The following is a 23309-nucleotide window of genomic DNA, read 5'->3' on the forward strand; positions in this document are numbered from 1 at the left end:
TGCTTAGAACTCTGTGCTAATCACTGCTGCCTGAGAATGAATTTGGATTGCCATTTGCGAGGTAGTTTAGAAGAACAATTACTTCTTGATATGAGATACATAAATCCATTTTATACAGATTCAAATTTTGCTTACAGTACTACATACGTTTTTTTAAATCCCCATTGTATCAGAATGTCTTCTAATGTTTGGTGTTTTTGTCAATACCTGTTAGGTGTGGTTAATTCTCTCCTTAAGGGAAAAAATGGGTGTGCAGCGTAATGTTTTTTGTTTTGGTTGGGCTTGGATGTGTAGGAGTCAGGTGATTGTGTATGCATGTATGCTGTGATTTTTACCCCAAAGGGTAAAAAGCAAAACTTAAGCATTCTTTCCATCTGGTGTGGAAAATGGTAAGGTATGTGATAAATCTTAGCTCCCAAAGGATTTCTGACTTTTGTTCAGTCCTCTTTCTCAGAGGAGCAACTCCTGCGAAGTTGCCACTAGTTCATCTTGGAGCTAAAGCCATGTCCTAGTCCTGGCCTTCGGTGTTGCAGTTACTGTGCTTTCAAACTGATCTGGATCAGGTGTGGACATAAACACTCCCTTCAGCTGAATTGCACAGAGTACCTGGTATAAAGTTTATGCTAGCTGTGGGACAATGTGCAAAGGTGAAATCTGTTGGAGCAAAATTAACCTATGAGAAATACCTGAACGATCTTGACAACATGTCATGGGGACATGGCATGCTGGGTGTGGTAGTAGGAGTTTGAAAGTCAGTTTTCCTGTGTCCTTGAACAGTGGTCCAGGATGTGTAACTATCGACTGAACAACTTGAAGATAAAGGCTGAAGTCTTGAAATATTCCGAATTTTCATAGGAAACTGCTGTAACACTTTATACAGAAGTGGAGAGCAGGAGGTTATACAGAAATACAATGATTGTGGTACTTCCTGTTATCTTTGAATATATAGCTCCAAGGATGTAATTTGTTTTCTATCATCTCAAGTTTCCTAATGCTTTACAGTTTTTAATATTATGTAAATGGAGATACTTGTAATCATCTTGGAATGCACTCCCATTGAAATGTAAGAAAAGCATTTTTGGGGTATCATGAATAGCTAACATGCAGTGTAAACAAGTTCATATTTTATATAAATAGCTGAAAGTATAACTAAATGTATTGGGGAAGTGTTAGACAGAGGAAGGAAGAAATTGACTCCCATTTCCTTGGGGTAACTCAAGAGCACTGAATACTATTTTAAAGCTCACCTAAGCTTGGGTTTTTTGGATTTCTGGTTTTGTAACAGATGTTACATTTATGGTTTATGTTTCCAAAGTGTAAGGTCTCCCACTTAATCCCCCTTCCCATTCTCCCACAGGCAGACCCTTATAGTTCACTTTCAAATGCTACATGTTATTTTAGTTTACGAAGACAATTAACCCTTAAGAGGCTGTTTTAGGGATTTGTAAACAGTGTAGGATTAGATGGTATATATATGTAGGGACACTGGTCTGTGACATGCTTTCAGTGCCAGTTTATTAATTCATAATAAAAACTCTTTAATTCTTACCTGGTATGATTCCGTTGTATTCCATTCAGTCCATATGTCTGTAGTTTTACAAACTGGGACAACAATCACTGTGTTTTCATACCAAAGCTATAGGGAAGTACTTAGTTAAAACATGGATGGTAGAAGTGTTTTTTTTCCCTGAAAATAATCTTCAGAAGTCTCTTAAGTAATCATGCTAGAAAGAGATAAATTGTTCTGCGGTCCCATCCCTGCATAGCTGTGAAATGTCCTAGCAGTGTCGTTATTCAGCATCAGCACAACCTCCGGGTGCAGCTGACTTGGACTGTACCTGTGAGCGGCTGTGAGGCAGGATGCCTTGGTGCAAGGAACGATGTCTCTATATGTTTGTGCCTGTGTTTTGGGGAAGTTTGCTTATTTGGGGGATTAAACATGCCAAGTGAGTTGGAACTGAAAAATAAGTGTCTAAACCTTGGTGACAGAACATTTTAGCTGAATTGCTGTGGTGGAAAAGACCTGCCTTATGTGCCATAGTGGTGCAGGCATGAACTTAGCCACAGTTGGTATGCCTTTACTCGGTAAGGGTTAAGAGTATGTGTGAACCCTTGCAAGATGAGAATTTTTTAAAAAGCCTGTTGACAGAGATGAGACAAACCAGTCTGTAGATGTCTCTCCTTTTACTTACAGTCTATAAAATACTTCTATGGGTCTTTAATGTACACCAACATCCTGGCTTATGTAGTGCTACTACTTAGCTCTCATGGGCTTTTACTGCATTTCCCAGTTCAAACTAGTACCTGATTACCTTTGCTTAAACACTTACTGTTGTGTTTCTGTAACTAGTATGGCTAGTGTATCCTGATATGCCTGGAGCTTTGTTTCTGTGCACTCACACGGACTGTTGTTGGAACAAAGACGATTTAAATTGGGAAGGCAGTGCAGGGTGACATACCTATTGCAAGGTGCATGCTTTCTTTCCAGGATGCTGTAACCAAACTATTGCTTGTGCATTTCACCATGGAAGCAAAAAATTACTTAGCCTTTCATATTTCTGACTGGTAATTTCGTTATTGTTTAGCACTATGGCTTTACCAGGCATCAGCCGTTTTAAGCATGTGATATATTGCCCGACATGTAATTTCTCTTCTTGTAGGATGACTCTCAGGTTCCTGAATGTGCTGTCAAATGCTGAAGCATTGAACTAGCTGAAGCCTCTGCATTATTTCTGATGTTTAAAAAGGCCTAAAGGAAAGAGAGGACTGGCACTTCTGTTACAATGTTTTAAGGTAAGAAGTGACTTCTTTTTTGCAGGCAGCAAAGGGAGGATGATAGACATGGTCCCACAGACTGTCCCAGCCCCACCTCTTGCTCCGTAATAAACCATACCAACATGAAGTCTCAGGCTGGACCTGACTGTCAGTATTTGATAGTTATGACTAAATTCACTGACTTCAGTAAGGTAAAAACTGATGCAATGAATAAATGACTTGGTTTATGTTCCTAAATCACCAATTCTACACTCTTAAGTGCTTGTATACCTTTCCATTAGAATGCCTTAGTCCTTTATCTATGTATTAATAATGCTTTAGTAATAAAAATATTTAGTCTTCAGTCCCTATGGGATGTCAGGCTGAGACAAATTCTTCACCAGGAAAAATATGGGCAAGAAGCTAACTGCAACTGTAGCTGGAAAAGTAGCCATTCTGCTTTGACTAGAGCTGCTGCTGCCATAATTTTTATTAATTAATTACCCATATTTTGTACTCATCTTTTGGATTCATAGCTAGATTGTCCACTGCACTGTAGTGCTGCTGCTGCTTTTTCTCAGCAGCACAGTAGACCAGCCACAGACTATAGCAATGGAGAGTATATCTGTGCAATGCCCAGTGCACAGCATGGTCTTCTCTCACTGCAGAGTCATTTCAGTGACCAGGGACTGGGTGTAAGGACCCCAGCGGGACAGGGCTATATGAAAGTGTTGCTGTGCAAAGATACAAATCGGGTTAAGAGCAACACCAAAGGGAAGGCCTGAATTAAATCTGTAATAAAAGAAATCCAGATGGGCAATCCCAGTGTAAAGGCTCTCTTTGTTACTGACTCCTGGATTCCCTCCGGTTTGACAGCTGCTGTTTGAAGTGGCAGCTGACTCCTATTTTTATTTACTTTTGGTGACTGTCACCGCCCTCCTTGTTAAGTGCACTGCAATGTGCTGCAGGTTCAGATGAGAGATAAGACACGCCTAAAACTAAGCTTGTCTCCTGAAGAGCAAAGACTCAGTCTCCTGGCCATTCTGACTGTTTAGGATAGCTCAGTGAAGATTAACTCTTGTCTTGTCCTGCTTTCACTGCTTTAATCAGAGTGAAACCAACCAGTGGAGGATAGCTTGTGTGGCTGTTGACTGTGGAGTAAATCTTGTGCTTACAGATGTGGCCTTGAATTGCTGACAGCTGTTGGGACAGGTAGAGGGCTACTGAATCTAGTGATCCCAAAGATGCAGGGGTACCAGCTGGTTTTCCCAAGCTGTGAAACTCAGTAAGTGTGGAAGAGCAGATCTCCTGCCTTTCTTCATTTCTCTCTGAACTTGCCATTTAGATGGGGTGTGTGCATGTGTGTACGTGCATCCACCCAGACTCCACTGACTCTCCCTTTGGCTCTCTTGCGCAAAAGTCAGTTCAGAGAGGGGGCAGAGGGTGCTGCAATGCACCTGTGGCAAGCTGCCGTGAGTGGGACACCTGCCTGCACTTCCACTGCAGACCTCATGCCAGCATGTTACAAAAAAGCCCTGGGCTCTTGCTCATAGAGCAGGGCCTGTACCTCCTTGCAGGATGCTGTTCTGCACTTCAGCATGCCAGGGCTTTCGCTCTTCAGGAGCTCCCTCTTTTCACCAGGAAGAGCATCTACAGGTGAATTTTGTCTTTTCTGGTGGCAAAGATGTGCTTTGTACAAGAACTGGGGGAAAGCAGCCGCAACTGCTTCTGGTCCCCGAGGCAAGGCTGTAGCTGGCAGGGAGAAGTGCTTAGAAAAGGCTAAATAAGGAAACTTATTATCACTGTGACTAGGCTTGTCCCAGTTCCTGTGTGGCTGGGTGCCACAGCCATGTCCTGGCTGTAGAAGTGTGCACCCTTAGCCAAGCATGGGCTTCTAAGCGAGGAAAATGCGGATATATGCGTAGAGGGACTCTCAGGGTGCCCTTGCAGGTCCCCAGACCTGGCTGCCTGGTGCACTGTAGCAAGTGTCACTAAACTAGTGTAGTCACAGCCTGGATGTGGAGTGCACCGGTGGGGTGCACGGGTGGCTGTGCAAGGTGCAGGGTGGGAGGAGAGGAGAGGAGGCTGTAAGGAAACACATGCAGACAGAGGGGAAGAGTGTGACTGCAGAAAGGCTGGAGAACCCAGAGCAGGCTTGTATCAGCTTTTGGGGAGCCAAAGTAGTGATGATTGTGGGCTGCCTGGTGGCTTCTCGGAAAGCACAGGACCACCGTGTACAGTTGCTAAGACAGTAAAGGCAGGTCCTGTGTCAGCTCTTGTCACAAGGCTGTGGCTACAGAGAGGAGCAGGATGAAGAGATAGGCTTCTCGGATGCTCTGAATTTAAGTACACCTCATGTTATATATGTACATATCTTCTTTGCATATCCTTACACCAAGTGGCATAGCAAGCTATCCCACTGTACATGTGAGTAGTGCTGGGCTGTAACTCGGTGTTACAGAGGAGAGGAAAGTACAGGCATTAATGGCAATAGCCAGTGCTGTAGAGAGGTACTACAAATTAAACCTCAGCACACTGGGACTACTAATTTAGCAAGTATTTGGAAAAGTAAGATCAATTTCTCTTCATAAAATACAGTGTTTGAAGATCATGTGTGCCCATGACTGCACGTAACACAATAACACTTTGTTGTGCTCAAGGCATCCCATTTTGCATTTGTACAGATAACTGCTACTTTGAAATACTGATGTGACCACCTCAGTGCTTTTTGCCTGTGAGTTACAAAGCCAGCATCCCACTGGAGTGACACACTCCATGGAGAAGGCCCGAGAGCGTTTTGTGTGTCTCTGAACTTCACTGAATATGATCCCTGTGCAGGTCATTAAAGCAATGCGCTTCTAATTGGATCACAGACTTTCACAATGTGAGATGAGCAATGGACTTATTAAAATTAATTTCCACTTCTAAAGCCAAGTTTGCTTCAGTGGGATTGTCTGGGGTTTCTCAAAGCTGTGTCCTGTGGCCTTGATTTAGCCAAGGGTTTTACTGCAATCTCATCAGACTCAAAACAGCTATTTCACTTTTCATAGCAGAAACTCAACCTATTAAATGGAAAAAAAAACCCCAACCAACCCTCTGAAGAAAACCTTGCACTTCTGACAGGTTAAAATACAAATACCCAGCAGTTGCCTTCTTAGCTAAATCTTCAGCTTCACCTGGGGTAGTTTCTGCCTGTAGGACAAAGCAGACAGATTCTGCTTTCACAGGGGTGAAGTAGCTTCACCAAAGGGTGGAGGTTGGTTGCCCTGGCACAGCAATATAGTGAGAAGATTTAGTTACGTCTGGCTCTTTCTGAATTTTCTGGGCTCACTAGATAAGTTAAATTAGATTTTTACACACTGATTACTTGGCTTCAGAGGTCCATGAGATACTTGCATCTGCAAAGGGGATCTGATTTTTGAGAAAGCATGCTTATTGTAAGTGAAGTTAAACTTTGCTGTACCAGTAGTGTACACCTTAACTAGAAAACTCAAAGTGTCTGCAAATTCAAATACCACTGATCAGGGTTGGTTTTTTTTCTCTGCACACCTGCACAATAAATGCAGTCATGTTTTTTTTTTTAATTTGGCCAGCTATTTCCACTTGACCAATTTACAACACATGTGGCTTAAGCCCTGTCTCTTGCATCCTTCCTGCTCTTATTTGTGGTTGTGCTTAAATGGGCCAGAAAGCCATCAAGCTGCCCAACCATGCTGTGCTACATCCTCCACCTTCCCACACTGCAAGAAAGTAGTTTTTCCAGCCAGGGATGTCATTGTGTCATGCCAATTACCAGAGAGACCTGGAAGGTCCCACCAGGAGTGGTGCGCTGGTTATAAAAAGGCTGTCACAAACCTCATACTTCTGCAATACTTTTTTAGAGGGAAGCTAGGCAGCGCAATTGTAAAAGATACCACAGTAGAACAGTCTGCAACATGACCAAAACCTACCTCCTGGTGGTGCTGCCATCCATGTTGTGGCTGGTTACACCTGAGTCCATGGTGGAGGACCCAGGTGGAGGACTCCGGTGGCACGTTGGCCACTGCCAGAGCAGAGCCTGGGTAAAACTGTTGGATTCACAGACCTGGCATCCGCGTCCTTTTGCTGCTCGTGGCCAGCTCATGTGCTCCAAGTTCTTTGATGCTTTCTTGTGTTTCAGGCATTCGAGTGCTGGGACTGCTGTGGTAGGAAGAGGTGGGACTGACCGAAAGCAACCAACTTGTGGCATACCATCTCTTGGTTAATATGGCCTGTGGAGGGACCTCACCTCTTGCTTATTTACTGGTGCCATAAATGTTGCTGAGGTGATTTCAGTATGATAACTAGTTCTTTAGCTTGATGAAAGAGCCTTGTGTGTGCTTTTCTGATTTATGTGACTTGTGAAGGATTAAAAAATAAATCTATTAATCTTTGGAGCTACCTAAATGTAAACAAAACCCGTCAAAACCATCTTTGGTTTTTAGCTCTTTTGCTGTCAGAACCTGACTGGTTCAGCACTTCTCAGGATTTTCTAAGACTGACAATCAGTTTCTAGTATAGAAAATAAATTCTCTGGCTTCGTGTTTTAATCTTAATAAATTCAGGGGTTTGAGTTGTTGCATGTATATATTTTTTTCTTTTTTGCTATTTCTGTACATGTAAGGCACAGGAGTGACTCATCTCTTCTGCTAAATGTACTTTTACTTTTTCAAAGGAGCTGCTTTGTCCACTAGGAACTGTGGCTCAGCATGCTAATAAAACTCACTTTATGCCTTTAAAATGTTTATTCAAAGTGGCCTGGCTGGCTTACAGTAGCTGTGTGGGTGGACTGTCCTTGAATTTTGTAGACTTAATTTAGTACTACACAATACCCAATGATGGAAAACAGCTATAAATTGTCTGTGCGCAGCCATGCATTATTGATAAAGCTCCACAATTTCTTTATTTGATGTTGTTAGTGCAACAGCTGGCTGATTTGTTAAGACTCGTTTCCCCCTATTGGCAGTAAAATATCTCTTCCTTTTGAACTCTGAATTTCCTCCTGAATTTTGATTTGTGTGGGGGTGAAAGCTTGCTTTTTCTCCAGTGCTACTAAATCTAATGGAAATGTTTCCACAGAGTAGAAACAAGCTTTATTTCTGGGACAGCTAAGCAAACAGTGACTTTGGGTGTATAAACAGAAGTTTAATGGTATGCAGAAGATGGGACTTTTTTGATTGTCACAAATATTTAGAAATGGAAAATGGAGCATAAAGTATCCTAGTAGATTTAGAAAAAAAAATCCTTTAATATACAGGAGTTGGCACATGCTTAGAGAAAATGCTTTACAGTGAGTTAGGCATGCTTTGTAATTTCAGTGTTCCTTCAAAGTTTATGAAAAATCTCAACAGTCTTAAATTTGTCATGCTTTTTTTTTCCTGTTGACACTTATGATGAGTAGAGAGTCTACTGAATATAATTTGCATATAAAACTGTGCTGTAAACTAAACAGTTCTTTCCCTGTAGTTGAACAAAGGTACAATGAGCTGCTCAACACACTGGAAATTAATAAATAAATAAGTAAAAAATAAAACTTGCCAGCAAAACTATCAAACGTTTAGTCTTCCCAACAGATGTCCAACACTGAAACTTCTTTTTAAGCTATAATTTCTGGAATCGTAGCTTCCTACAGGTTGTTATTCTAATACAGCTGAGGGAATGTATAATTTGTGGCAAGCAAATATTGTATTTGAGTATGGAATTGTTTATTTCCCTTTTTTATGTGTGTGCATATATTTCCTTTGGTAGAAGCATTCCAGACCTCTACAGATTTTTGGTTGTTTTGGTTTGGTTTTTTTTTTCCTTTGTAAAAGTGTTAGGGCAATGAAAAGTATGAACATAGTTGATCTTCACATGCTATACTGATGTTTATAATAATTTCCTCTATTCCATGGAGAATTGCTGTGTATTAGTTCAGCTTTCCATACAGTTACAGCCTTTTAAGGTAATCAATCATTAAGTAATGAAGTAATTAAACTGGCTGTGAAGTTTCAATCAGGACACAGGAAAAAACTAATGGGGAAAGGACTAACATGATTGATAGAGGCTTGCTGGAGGCTTACATTGAGAATAACTCATTCTTCAAAACTTCTTTTTGTGATGGAAATTGTGGGGTAAATCAAATACAGTGGCTATGAATGATTAAAATGTGAAAGTTATGAATTCTTATTCACTTTGTAAATCTCTTAACTCCTTCACTGCTAATATAAAATGATTTATCTTAAGGGGGTCTTGGGGCTGTGAGTATTTAAATGAAACCTTCAATATCCTGAAGAATACTATTTTGATGTTCAAGATCATGAATTTTGTGGTGTGCTTGATGCATAGAAAGCTGTTGTGGAAGGGGAATGGGAGGTTTTCCATAGGTCATCTGATAGGTTTGCAATAACTCACTTGATTGATCAAAGTGGCAAATTTTCCAGTAGTTTGAATGTTTATGCAATTCTGACATAATACAGGCAACTAAAAATTCTGTGCTGGTTAATGAGGATACCTTTGCTTTGATCTTACAGAAGATACAAACAATTGGACATTGACATGCCTGTGACTTTGGTTTTGGGTCAAATGTGCATCTGTTTGTGTTTTCATCCAGAAGGACAGACTTCAGCCATTTTACCGTTGGCTTTGTTACAACCTTCTATTCAAATGGTTTTGGACTATGAGAGAGTGTGTGTAATTTTTTTCTGAACCAAGTGTACTTCGGTAGTGAAATACAATTTTGAAAATTCCTTGTTTCTGGTGTTTGTCTGAAAGAGTGTCTTTCACTGGCTGTGTTAGTGGCTACTGTAATGAGAAACTGCAAGATAAGGAGACATCACAAAGTATAGTGGGGATGGATTCTCCTTCTCTGCATCTGGGAAATCACTTCAGGCAGTGTGTAAGTGAAATTACTCTGACCTCTTCATTTACCCCCCCTAGAAATCAATCAGAAGTAGTCTGACAAACACAAAAGAGCTTTAATGCAATTTCACATTTGTTAATTTCTTCATACTGACAAAATATGCCTTAGTCCAGAAAGGTCAAGTGACTTTCAGAAATTTATCTAGATTAGAAATCTACTATACAAATGACCTGAGTGTTGCTTGCTACCATCCCAAATTTTTTACCCCTAGGAAAACAATTGTGGAGAAGGCCTTGAGAGTGGGATGGATGAGATGGTAAGAGATCAACTTCATGTGACTGATCTCTGCGGGCCATGCTCACAATACAGGGACAGCTGCAGCAAAATCTTTTTGCTATTCCCCCTAAGTATGGCTATAAAAAATATGAGGAAAAGAAATGGAATAAAATTAGTGTTTGATTGTAATCCCATACAGCTAGTGCAGGTGTTGCAGGAATGGCATGGTGCAAAAGGACTTGTAAGTAGTTGATTTACCAAAAAAAAAAATTTTTTTTTAGTTTCCCCAAGGGAAAACACAGGCTTTTCCTAGCAGTCAGTATAAATGCAAAGTGGTAGGGGAGCAGTGAGGCAAGTGGGCTTGGCTTGTGAACAAAAGTTATCTGACAGCCTTCCATTACTTTTCATTTCCTTTCAACTGCATCAAAATACATAATGTTAATTTTCTTTTTTCTTCCAGTATAGGAATTAAGGTGTGTATGTGGGGGATACCCTTCGATTACTTTTGAAAGGTACTGCCTAAAATACTCTCTTTTTGAAGGCATGGGGCAGGAGGGTAAAATGTGTGTGGTCGCATCCATCCCCACCCAGGTGTAACGCCAAGTGCTTTGTCTATTACAAGTTGCAACATGCCTTATTATAAGGGAAAGAAAACTCCTGTTCTTCCCATTCTCCCTTCTCGGTACAAAAAGATGTATAAAACTTGCTTGGGTGGGACAAACTTCAGCAGCCTCTTCCAGGTTTGATCAGTGCTGCAAAACCTGTCTTGGTTATAATGCAGATGCCTTGTGCTCCAATTCCCTCACTGCTGAGATCTGCAGCCCATTGCCACACAGCCAGGCAAAGCCTTGGGTGGGATTAGTTCTTATTGCTGAGCAAACGTTGTCCAGCCTGCCTGCAGTACCAGCACTGGTTCTGCTGGCTAGGCTGCAGGACATACTTATCCTGTGCAACACCCGTACATCATCATGGACAAAATCTTTTTTTCTTCTCCTTTTTGTTGTTACATGATATTGCCCGCCACTAATTTGAAAGAGATGGGGACCACAATGAATTACATGCTGAGTTTAGCAAATTAGTGTTGATAATAATGCCGTTACCTTCTCTGAGGGGTTCTGCAGTGACAGAAGCTGATTCTTAATGAGACCATTTAATGGATTCACTGGATACCCAGTCCAAACTCATTTTCAGCTGTAAAAGTAATGAATTTTCTGCAAAACTTGCTTTAAGTAGAGCTATGTCCTTGCCTAATGTCTGTAACCATGATAACTAATCACTTTTTGTCCTTCTAGAGGCCTCTATTGATTATCTTTCCACAGTGAAGTTGGTAGTCCTTTCTTTTTTGCAGAGGGCAGAACGCTTTTTAACCCTCTTCTCCCAACAACCATTTTGGCTGGCATCTCTCCTGACGCTTCCATGAAATGTGGTGTGCCAAGGTGCGTTACCCATCTGCTATCTATAGCATGTGTAGTCCCAGGGCACTTTCCTGTTCTCTTCCTCCTTTTCACCCTTTCCTCCTCCCTTCCATGCTGCTTTTAATGAGGGTGCTCAGGGGTGGCTGCACAGATTTTCCCAGTATGCATCAATGTAAACGTGGCTAAGCTGTATGCAGTATAAACAAACATGGTTTGAAATGGCAGAAGAATTGCTGGGTAGGTAGAAACTGAGCTATGTTGTTTAGGAAAATGGTTGTGCCTCCAACTAATTACAAAATAATTGAATAAGCAGTTATATGTTGCCTCACTGCAAGCTTTAAGCATCTGAAACATGATCTGTTTTTCAGTGCCGAAGTTTGCTTTGAAATGGAAAATGGAGTAAATAAGGTTTGGATCCAGCATGATCCTAAGCTGTTTTTCAAGGTTCCTCACCCTTCCTCTTTCTCATTTAATGCAGGATATTCTTGTGCACCTGGAATACTGTACTATAAAAATGCAGAATTTTGTTTATATTGTTTTTGTTTGTATTGTTTTACTTATTTTGTGCTAGACAAATTGTATTCCTGAAAGCTTTCTCTAGTGTGCCTATAGGAAAGGCAATGTGGGAAGGTGAGGTTAAACACAGAATGGAGAACTTCATTTTTAAGGGGGCATCATGAATGATAGGGTTTAATCTGTATGGAACCCAAGGAACCCCCCCCCCCCGAATAGTTTCGAGCTAAGTACAACTTCTAAGGACTCGCCACCTTGAGATGGAGCCTGTGGTTTACTTTAGAGCGAAATCACAAGTGACTAGCAGGTTTTGTTCCAGTTTTCTCTATTTCTTTGCCTTGGCCTCAAGTGTTCTGACATCTTTTGCTGCCTTGCTTCTTCCACACAGCAGCAGCTGATGAGGGACCACAGCTGCCTCAGTAGAGATGCATCAGCAATGATAAGTTATCTTCCCTGAAAAGGAGGATGCAAGGGAAAGATGCACACTGTTGCTTCGCAAAGATCAGTGTGAAGGTTCAGATGCTGACAATGTCATGAATGTGCAAGACAGGTCTAGGCATTTAGGAGTTGTTACAGCTGAGTGTAGCTGTCAGTCCTCGGGGTGTAAAAGGAAAATTTGTCATTGACTTTGAAAGGCTAATGCTGCTGTGCTTGAAATATTCCTCAAAAACCTCAGACTTAATCTTCTGAGAAGTAAACAGGTAATGTTGCCTGTTTGATTTTCTGAACCAATTTTTAAAATTCAGAATAACTTTAAAAGGGTTGGTGGAAAAATCCATTTCCAGAGTTGCTGGAATGTGTCCGTGATTCCCAAAGGGTAGAAGAGTTCCTGTGCCAAATTCAAAAGTGTGGCAAGACATCTCATTTTAAATCTGTCCTTAGCGAAGGATGGATTATTGCTTGTTCTGGCCAACTTAAAAATTGCAGAAAGAAGGAAAGTGTTTTCTGCCAGGTTACCCCTCATTTGTGACTAATGCTACCCAATCCCAAACTTGTTTCTCTGTCACATCACTTCAAGTTAACTGCTCTTTGTTTTGCTCCAAATTCAATAGTATAAAATTAAGTACCAACTTCCCTCTGCTTTAAAAGGAGAAAAAAAAAAAAAGGAAAAAAAGATGTAGTTCAGCAGGATTCTTGACATTTTAAAAAGAAATAGAGAAGCCAGCAGACTGCCTTTCAAAGTCAGTAATTGATGGGATTTCTATTCAGGGAGGAGTTTGGCTTGTTTAGTGTAACTTTGCAGCAGAAATATGCATCTCATTATTTTATGTGTCTATATTTATTTAACTTTTGGCTGTGTGTTTTAAGGTACCTGTAAAATTCCTTTTAGTCGTGGCTGAGATCAGACTAAGCAGGTAAGCATAGGTTTAAACACATAATAGTGTGGCTTGGCTGAGGTTGGTTAACTGGGTGTGTCTTTTAATTGAAAATGCATAGAAATAAGAATCAGTAATATATTTAAAACTGAAATCTTTTGGACAGCACAAGCAATTTTTCTTTGTTAAAAAGAAGGGGGGGTTACTGAGGCATTGTGCCCTTTGCTAGGTATCTGAAACAATTTATGATTTATCAGTGGACACTGAGTAATTGTTTGAACTGTGTTAGAAATAGGTTTTCTTTTCAGACACCTAGGGAAAAAAGTGCTCAGAAGTTTAAGGAATTTTGACGGCAGAGGAGTCTTACAAACACAGAACTTGGGGACATGCACGGGCAATGAACTGTGGTCTGAAGGATTTGAGAGAGGAAAAGGAGCTTTCTTCTGCTGGTTCACTCTGCAGCCTTGAGCACCTATTCTGTATCAGGTTTGCCCCCCAGAAGAAGAGTATCTGCTTAACTCCTGCAAGCCCAGCATTAGCTGTGGTGCTAACCTGCCTGCACAGCACTGTTTGAACACATAAAGTGATATAATATTAATTGTGAAAAGATTTGTGCATGGATGTGCTTTAGAGATGGGTAATTGTTTTTTAATTTTGAGATTGCTAATGTATTGAGCAACAAAAGCTCTAAAGCCCACATTTTGAAAGAAATATCGTAAGCATTATTTCAGCTGTAAAGAGCTTCAGAGGTTGACTTTCATGTTTCCTCTTGTGTAGGTGATTAAGGGTTGCCTAATATAGCACTACAAAGTCTTCTGTTCCTCAGTGGAGCACTTCTGAAAAGGCTCTCTGAGAGTGATGGTACAAATAATTCATTTAAGTCAGGTAACTGCTGTTGTCAGGTTGTATCCAGAGAACTCTGCACTCTGAACCCTCGTCTCCAAATGCATATACCCTTCATATAGAAGTAATGAATATACAGGCAAGACCACATAAAAAGACAATGTGAGAGCCTGTAAAAAGAGAAGACAGGTGTGAAAGAACGATATTTAGGAGGTAACAGGACTTCAGGGAGGATAGCAAGCCACAATACTGTTCCACTGTGAAGACTTTTTTGATGCAGTGTAAGGCTCATGATGGTGTATGGATCATAGTGAAAAACCAGTCTTCTGGGAAGCTTGAGGATAGTTTTCTATTTTTGCTTACAGGACTTGAAATAGAAGATTGAATACACTGAAAATCTCAGCAGCAACTAGCTTGTAAAGAGACTGAGAAGAAAGAGATTAAGGATCTGAAAGTTAAAAATCTATGTAGCATTTTAATCCCAATAAACATGGAATAGGTCATAGTCCATTAATCTCCCATTCCAGTAATTTTCAGGGTATAAACAAAGTCAAAAGTATTTCCCAGTGGTGCAGTATCATTCTGTGCCTAGGGATGACTTCCCACCAACATTTCTGGTAAGGGTTCATTTAATGGGATTTTTCCCTGCCCCTTGCTCTGTGGAACAATTCACAAAGAGGGAGGGGCAGATTTATTTTTTACTGAGGAGGTATGCAGTTCACTATAAGTTTAAAAAAAAAAAAAAGAAAAAGTAAAGTACAGTGAAACAGAGATGACCTTACCTTTTGTATGAGTTACTAGCGGTGGGGAAGATACCTCCTCAGACAGGGAACGGCAGTCCTGACAGGGAGGAATTGGAAAAAAAGGAGAAGTGTTTAAAATTATGAAAGTTCTTTGGTTTTTCACTAGTTTGTAAATCCCAAATGTAAGTTATGAGAGTTTCTTTGTAGTAATGATGTGGTTAAAAATAGTTTATAGTAGGGAATGTGTTGATACTCAGTTAATCTGTACAGCCTACAGCTGCTTTTGGCTTTGTAAACCTCAGTAAATACAATGGTTAGACTAGATGAATGAATGACTTCGGAAAAGCAAAAAGCTTCATTGACAACATGAGAACTTTGCAGTAGGTTTTATTTGTTGTTTACTGCAGATGGCTCCTACTTCCTCATGAGAGAATTTAGGCTTTAAAAAAAGGGGGGGGGAGTAAAAGATTTTCTATGTTCCGTAAATTTTTCTTGTTTTCTCTCTATATTCTGTAGTCTCTGTCTTCCTTGTATTTTCTCCACTGAGTGCTTTAGAAGACCTTCTGATTCAATAATTGTATTTCATCATTAATATTGCAGCAGCATGGTATTTTGCCAGCGTTCCCTGTAGAGCAGTGGGAAGTGGTGGCTGTAAAGTGGATTAACAAACAAGTTAAAGGAGCTGTCGTTCACAGAGCTGTATTAGGACCCTGTCTCTCTTAGTACACCGTATCACAAAACAGGTGCAGGAAAGCAATAGATGCAGGTTTTAAGCAATCACCTGGCATTAGCATTTAGTAAAATTTTTGCTACATTGGTTGTGTGTGGAGTTGTCCCCCCAACAGCTTCGTGCTGAGTGTTTACTGAGCGCCTTCAGCCATGCGTGCTGCAGAGGTGGGAGCACTGATCTCCGGGGTCAGCCTTGGTTGTGAGCTTTTCAGTGGGCAGGGGGGTGACTGACCTCGGGTGACAGTACCTTAGCAGATGGCCAGTGATTCATGATTCTTGCAAGGCTGTTCTGTGTTCTTGAACTTACTAATGAGGCCTAACAGTTGTATAAGTGACCCTACTGACAACCTCATAGTTACCAAGGTTATAAAACATATGCCTTTCTTTAGCACTGGATTTAAAAACTAGAATGGCCTTGCTTTCCCTGTAAATTTTTAGCATATGTTTAGAGCCATGTTTTTGGACAGAGTAGGTATTCCTGTTACCGAGTGCAAGATTTCCATGCAGGAAACGCATGTTTGTATTGCGCTGTGATTTTGGAAGGAGGAGACCTGGGGTGGGGGGGGAAGTCACAGGAAGAGGGGAATACTGGAAAAAACTCTTCTTTAGGGAAAACAGAGAAGGCAGGCGTGTGTGTGAGTTCTGCATACAGCAGGCTCTCCTTCAGCAGGTTGTCCTTCAGCCGGAGAAGTTTCTCAGTCTGGGTCAAGGCTGGACAGTTGCGCCCAAGGCACAAGAAGTGCACTGTTCGGAAAGCGAGCAATGCTAATTCAACGTGCTGCTCAGCAGAAAACTAACCTGACAAAAGAAAGATTTCAACTGTTAGTGAAATGAATCAATTGAGTAAGACTCAGAGGGAGAACCTGCATAAGGAATAGGACAGAACTGCATGACAATGGTAATTATTTTAATTGTTTTCTCTTTTGACATTCACTGTTTTGTTCTTCACACAGAGGAATTCAGGAAAATGATGCATTCTGGGTTTCAGTGTGCAAAAGTCAGTTTAATTCTTAGGCAGTGAAAGTGAGTGAAATGTAAAATTACTCATTTTAGGAGGCAGAAGTTGTTCATGCTTCAGTCCATAAACATTCTCTCTCTTGGAGAGAAGACCTTCAGGTGTGTCCAAGATCATGGGTACATTCTTCTGTTCATTTTTTTGTAACCAATAAAGGCTGTTTTCATCTGACTACTGTTAATCTTGGGCACCTGTGACCTTTTTTCCTCCTGTGTCATCAGGAAAAGTTAAAATGCCTGCAGAGGTTTTTTTAGGCATTTGTCTGGTGTACTAATAGCTATTAATATACCCTAAATCTGACTGCTTTCCCTCCTTTCTTGGGAAGCAAGGCATTATTTGTTCTTGACTCTAACACTCTGTGCATATAAAAATGTGTACATTTAGAAAGAAAATACACTTTTTGCCAGCAAATAATCAGTATGGTTTTGTCGCTTAATCTGTGTGAGTCTATTTTCCGAAGTGGTGAATTGTTGTGGTATTCAGGAGATTTTGAGGTCCCAAAGTCACAAACCCCGTGACAGCTCTACAGGAGCAGGGGGTTATCCTGTGTCTGCCGTATGAAGACGATGATTATTTTGAGGCTAGACTTGTGCTCAGAGCGGGTATAGCAGGCAGTGTCCATTAGGTGGCTCTCGGTTATGGTACATACATTCTTAACTCCATGCAGGCTAACTTTAAAAGGCAGTAACTGTGTTTGTGTCCTGTCACGCAGTTAGAACTAATCAAGAGGCCATCAACTCAGCCTTTCTCAATAGCTGGCAGCTTTTGGTATCCTGAACAGCTCTGCAAATACTGCCTTATCTCTGCATGCTTCTGGTTTTTATAGACTCTTCTCTGTTGCAGGCTCTACAGGTGAGATTATAAAATGACTGGAGATGGCAGTACTGTCTGTTACAAGGCACCTGAAAATGATTATGCTGTTTCATTATGAAAAATGTCCTTTTCATAAGAAGCTGAAAAGGTAACGAAAGCACTAATGGGGGTTATGACTCCTTTCTAAGTGGAGCAAGGCTGCTGCAAAATTCAAGCTGCATTCTTGTTTGCTCTTTAAATTAAAATCTGGTACAGAAATGAGGACGCCCCTGTTCAAAGCAGCAGGTGATATTCATGCCTTTGAATGTGCAGACATGCTGGAGCACCCATTGAGTGGACTGATCTGTCCCTTTCCATTCCTTGGGCAATTAGTCCTGGACAATAATGATTACAATTCAGATATGTGATAATTACCACGTGCACAGTTAAATGCTTTGTCCATGATGGTTATGCTGATTTTTAGATGCTGTCCTCCATGCAAAGCAAACATCACTGAAACTGTCTGCCCCAGCGGTGTGGGTACTGCCACATGTGCTGCTCTGAAGATCTGTGGGACAGGGGAATTAGATGAAGGCTGTGTGTGATATTCCCCCGCTCCCTGAGGCTGCAGCAATATGGCACAGCCACAGGCTTTATTTTTATGCCTCACTGATCCCTCCACAGATTGGTTATCTGTAGGAGCCCAGGGAGAAGCCTTGGAAGCATTGCCTTGCCTTGACTGTGCTTTGCAAGCAGGACAAACAAACCTTTTTGGGGGACAGTGGAGGGAGGAAGGACACAAGTTTCCTGTTGGCTCCTCGCTGTCATCTTGAGAGCAGGCACAAGAGCAGGTGGGAGATCTGGCCAGTGAAAATGGGCACCCTGTTTGTGCCTCTCTGATTTAATTTGGATTAAACCCTCCCCAGAGATGCAGCTCTGTGATCTCCCCGTGTGCCAGCACACCAGCCTATCTGCCTGCCTGTGTGTGGAGCTGGGTTGGGGGACTAAATGGGAACAAATCCAGCACTACAGGGGAAAAAAAAAAACCCCAATGTTTTCTAGTTGTTCATCTGTCTGTTCAGCTGACAGCGAGGTACCCAGGGAGCAGCTGGATCTGGGCAGAGTGCTGGGGCTGGAAAGACTTCTCCTTTCGGCAGCTGGTGGTGAGGTCGGCTGAGGTGTGTTGCCAGACTCCTGGTTTAAGGACTGCTGCTGACTCTCTGCAAGGGGACTGACTCCTTGCTGTCTGCTCTGCTATCGTGCTTTGTCCAGGGAGCGGAGATGGTGGTTTTCCTCACAAGTCATGGGCCACACTTCTTGAACGAGAAAGTCTCAAAGGAGACGGGAACCTTTTTCCTTTTCGGCCGTTTGTATCAAATGTCTTTCTGAAGGAAAGTAGGGCTGCTGGCTTGGGTTTCTGTAAGGGAGGAGATAAGCTTTAGAGAAACAGAGATACTGAGAATCGCGTATCGGTGGCAAAGTAAAGACAAACTACAAGGAATAGTGTTATTTATTGTGGGGTTTGGTGCCTTACCAAGAAACAGTATGTGGATAAACTTAACTGATGTTTTTATTTCAGCAAACATACGAATTTTATACTGGATCTGGTATACATGATTCCCCATATTCTTCTGTAACAGTGCATACACATGCACATTCTATGTAGCACTGCCAAAATGGTTTAATTTCTGGAAAGCCACTTGTATACTCTGTCTTTATTTGATAGTCTACATAGGACATATGGAAGTACAATAAGAGTTTGCTTTGTTTGTTATGAGAATTTAGTGTTAATCCCAACAGTGTTATACTTCATGCTTGAGAGCGTTTTCATAAATCTTTGTCACAAGCCTGTCACCAGATGCATATAAAGTATGAAGGAAACAGAAGACCTTAGTGATCACACAGTGATCATGGGAAAATTAGTCTAATGTCTGTCTAAACAGAAGAGGCAATTTGGCAGCTTTAATGTGCTTGGGTGAGTTGATACTCATGGTTTCTTCTGTGTTTACTGCAGGCTCTGTCCTTAATAAAGTGAATTATTGTGGCAGTGCTGTTCTAGGTTTTAGATGACAACAGTGACAGGTATCAGAGAAATCTCCTTGTACTTTTTTTTTTGTATTAGGCTTTGCATATATTTGTGTGTCCAAGTTTTAAGTAGCGAGAAGGTTAAAAGTTGCATCCAAGTACAGTCTGTGTGTGTGTGTATTGGCTTCTTGATGAATTCTGTAAGTCTTTCTATTGTCTCCTGGTATTTATGCATAAAAGCACAGCTTGCTTCCAAAATAGTCACAAGTTTTGAAACTTGGCTGTAAGGTTTCAGAAGCATGGTTCACTTCACGCTGAAAGCATTACAAGGCAGCGATATATGGTGGGATGGTTCCCACTATATATCCCAGGGCTTCTGAGCCGTCCCTATCTACACTGCCAAAAGTGTTCTTGCTAGGGGGAAGAGGGGAGCTGGTGGACCTTGGCATTCATTTATGGACTTCTGAAGCTTACTACTGAGCCTGGAACTCGAAGGAAGTCAGAGGTGTGGTGTGGTACTTCCCCTCAGCCCAGGAGTGCCCAAGTGGGCTGGATCCCAGCCTGCTGCTGCAGTCATCCCTGGAGTTACACAAAGCCCTCTCTGGCACAGCCGCTCTGTAGCAGAGCTGGTGCCATCATGCCACTTCAATACCTCTCCTAATTCCTGATGCCTTCAGAGCTCTGGACAAAGGCGTGCCTCAAACAAGCATGATAGTCATTCACTGGTAGGCACTTTGAATGCTGTGTCATCCTTAAATCCACTTCTGTGCTTGCCTGCAGAGTAAGTCTGGAAACCCGATGTGAGAAAGTGTGGGGTTTTCTTATCACTCTGCAGTACTTTCTGTTAAGCGCTGTGTCTTTATGAATGTAGCAGTTCATGGTCCCTCTGTAGGCCACCCAGCCTCCTTTGCCTGGAGTGGGGCATAGCCCATGCCATTGTACTCAGCAGCATCCTCTCAATGCAGTGTTACCCCAGGGGTGCTCCACACACCCTCCTTTCTTGTCACCCTAGTGTTTCCCACAGCTCCCAGCAGTGACTCTTTTACAGGGTGGAGCATCCCCTGTCAGTGTTCCCAAAATGTGATGAACAAGTCTAGGGAAGAAGTACAGCCCCCAGGAAAGATACTCCACGTGAACCGATCTATTAGCTGTCAGATTCCCCACAGGACTGCCAGAGTTTTTACCTATGTGGAAATAGGATTGTTCTTAACTTAGTCTGTGTAGGACTTTAAAAAAAAAAGGTGTTAGCATTTTAGTATTGCACAGTGTTAATACTGTACAAATCATTCTTCATTGGCTTCAGTGTCATATGCAAGAGAATTAGTCTAAAGGTTTAGATGTCACTCATTACTCAAAGTCTCCTGGTAGCCTCTCCATCTCCGAGCACAGAAACCACAAGGGCCAAGCTGGGTAGAAAGGTGAGTAGTTGGGTTTCATAAGCTTGTGCACTACGTGCAGTTACTCCAACCCAGGTAAATACCTGGTAATATAAATACCGGGTAAATGCCCATGGCATTTGTGATAAGGACACGACTGATGTCAGGGTGAGCATCCCCCACTGTGCATCAGAGTCTGCTGCCTGATGCCCCTCTGCCTGCAGAATTGAACCATGGATGGAGAGCTGAGCAGCTACCTCTGGAGCCCCTATGGGAAATGAGCAGCCCTGCGTCCCCAAAGGGCTTGTGACAAGTCTCCAGGGCTGTCCATGGCAGCCTTCATTGGTCAGAGGGCTGCAGTTCCTCCTTAACCCAGCTGACTTTTGTGGTGGGGCCATGGGGGTTTCAGCGGATGGAAGGAGATGCAGTTTGGGACTCCTGCTTTGCTCCTGGTAAACCTGCATGAACAGTCTTTTAAGAAATAGCTAAAGTCTTTGCTTTTAAAATGTTGGAATATTCTGGGCAGAAAACAGCTCAAGAGGCTTGGCTTTCCTTTAGGGCAGTGCCCTTCTCTCAACAAAAGTCCTGGTGTGTGCAGTAGGTAGCTCAAGAGAGAAGGTGCTGCATGGGAATAATCATCAAGATATACGACTTAAAGTGAGGAAGAAAAGCCAAGAATGAACAAAGCAACCTTCAGAGGTTCCCAGGAGTGTCTGTAACAGTCGTGAGGGTGAGCAGCTGCAGCAGTTTGGCAGCAAGTGCCTCTTGTTTTTCTCAAGAGCTAGGCTGCTTTAGGACTAAGCTATCAGGTAATATCTGTGTAAATCTGCATGAGTATGCCCTGAAGGATGTTCTTCCTCTCTCTGTTCAACAGGATGGCCTCCTTTGCAAACATTGTTTTTCATAACATGCTGTGTATATAAATAAATAATGCTAATTAGAAAGGTGAGCAGATTTTCTTCTCCATCTGAGAACACATTTTCAGCACAACATGCTGTAGGTGTGAAAAGGACATTTATTTCCTGGTCAGCGATAATCCCTAGATTTGCCAGGCTTCTCAAGAAATGTGTAGTTTATGTTAGGCATTCCTTAGCAAAATGCCCTATTTGTAGACAAACAACACCCCCACAAACAAGTTCTGTCTGTGGGCACTCTCGCACAACCTGACGGAGAACTAGTCAAATATTTCCATGCCTTTGAAATTTAGTTAGCAATTCTGGATAAGTTTTGGCATGTGTCTGCGGAGATAGGATACAGAGCTTGCGCCTCCTTTGAAATGTTGTTCCAAATCACTTGGAAATGCTAAGTGTTGATTTTAAAAAAAGAAAACCAGAAAGCCAGCTGTCTGGAAAGTTCTGAGAGAAGTGCAAGCTCACTACACTATCCTTAGGCTCTTTCTAGAGTTGCAGAGTTTTGCATGCATTTGTCTATAAAAAGATGAGGTTGAATACCTAAAAATAACATAGTCACTTCAAACCACTTCTGTTTCTTCCACTAGTAGCAGCATTAACAATCTGAAGTGGTGCTTTCCTTCTGTCACTTTGTTCTGTTTTATTTATGCAGGTGTGGCTATATTGGATCAGGTCAAGGTCCACAGGGTTCAGTCTGTTCTCTGGCGGTGACCAGAGAAAAGTGCGCGGGGAATATAACATGAGAACAGGGCAGGCACGTAACGCATTCCCAGAATATACCCACCAACCTCCAACCATTTGTGGTCCAGAGCTTTCTCAAGCCACAGGTAGTTTGTTTGTTTCAGTAGCCCCTGCTGGACGAATGCATTGTATTTTTCTTCCATCCAGGGTTTTAAATACATGTAGACTTTTAGCACAGGCAACATCCTATGGCTAGGAGCTTCATGGCTTACTTATGTTGTGTGAATGCACCGTATTTTTACTGTCTTTTATCCTGCCTGACATTCCCTAGTTCTTGCAAACTTGGGAAATACTTGTTCCCTGTACGTAGTTTTCAAGCCACATGTTTAATACGCCTTCTTATTAATGAAAACTTCCATTTTCTCTCAGATACACCAGTAAAAAAACCCAAATCATAATTAAAAAAATTACTGAAATGTAAATTTTACAGACTACTGAAAATGGGGGGGGGGGGGGTGGGTGTTTATTGTACAGAATTTCTCCCTCCTGCCCAGTCTTGTGTTGATAGCTGAATACTGGGAAAAACACCTGGTTTTCCTTGCTGTTGCCAGAGGCTTGTTGTTAAACTGGTAAAATTATGATCATGGAAATTTTAAATGTATTTCTTTTGTCTTCCATTTTGAAGTCTTTTGAGTATTTCTAGCTGTGAACAAGGAGGAGGAGAGCAGGAATCAAGGAGATCCTGTTCTGTTTGTGCATACAGTAGCAATGATGAGGGGTTTTACATATTTAACAAAGACTTGCTTCTTTTTTCATAGCGTTTGGTAGTCATTGTTTTAGTGTGAGAGAAGAGGAAACATTACTTTCTGCCAGTGAAATTCCTCTCCTTCCTTGCGGCTCAGGTTTGGTCTCTTAATTGCCATGATATCATCAGTGTCACTACTCATCAGCTCTGCCTTCAGATGGTCAGACGTGAATTGCCAATGTGGTGAGCTGGCCGAGGAGCTGCCAAGTCCTCCTCCCTCCCAGACCAAAAGACTGCTTCCCTCCCCGCCAGCCTT

General features: G+C 41.8%; 1 protein-coding gene across 1 annotated transcript in view; it reads left to right on the forward strand.

The window, feature by feature from the left end:
* Positions 1-23309, forward strand: part of KANK1 (KN motif and ankyrin repeat domains 1) — a 105367-nt gene that overhangs the window by 6296 nt on the left and 75762 nt on the right. Inside the window, exon 2 of the mRNA XM_069777041.1 lies at positions 2661-2793. The gene's annotated coding sequence lies outside the window, so the exon portion shown is untranslated. The remainder of the gene's footprint in view (positions 1-2660; positions 2794-23309) is intronic.

The sequence above is a fragment of the Haliaeetus albicilla genome, chromosome Z (assembly GCF_947461875.1).
Source record: "Haliaeetus albicilla chromosome Z, bHalAlb1.1, whole genome shotgun sequence".
In the NCBI taxonomy this organism is placed as follows: domain Eukaryota; kingdom Metazoa; phylum Chordata; class Aves; order Accipitriformes; family Accipitridae; genus Haliaeetus; species Haliaeetus albicilla.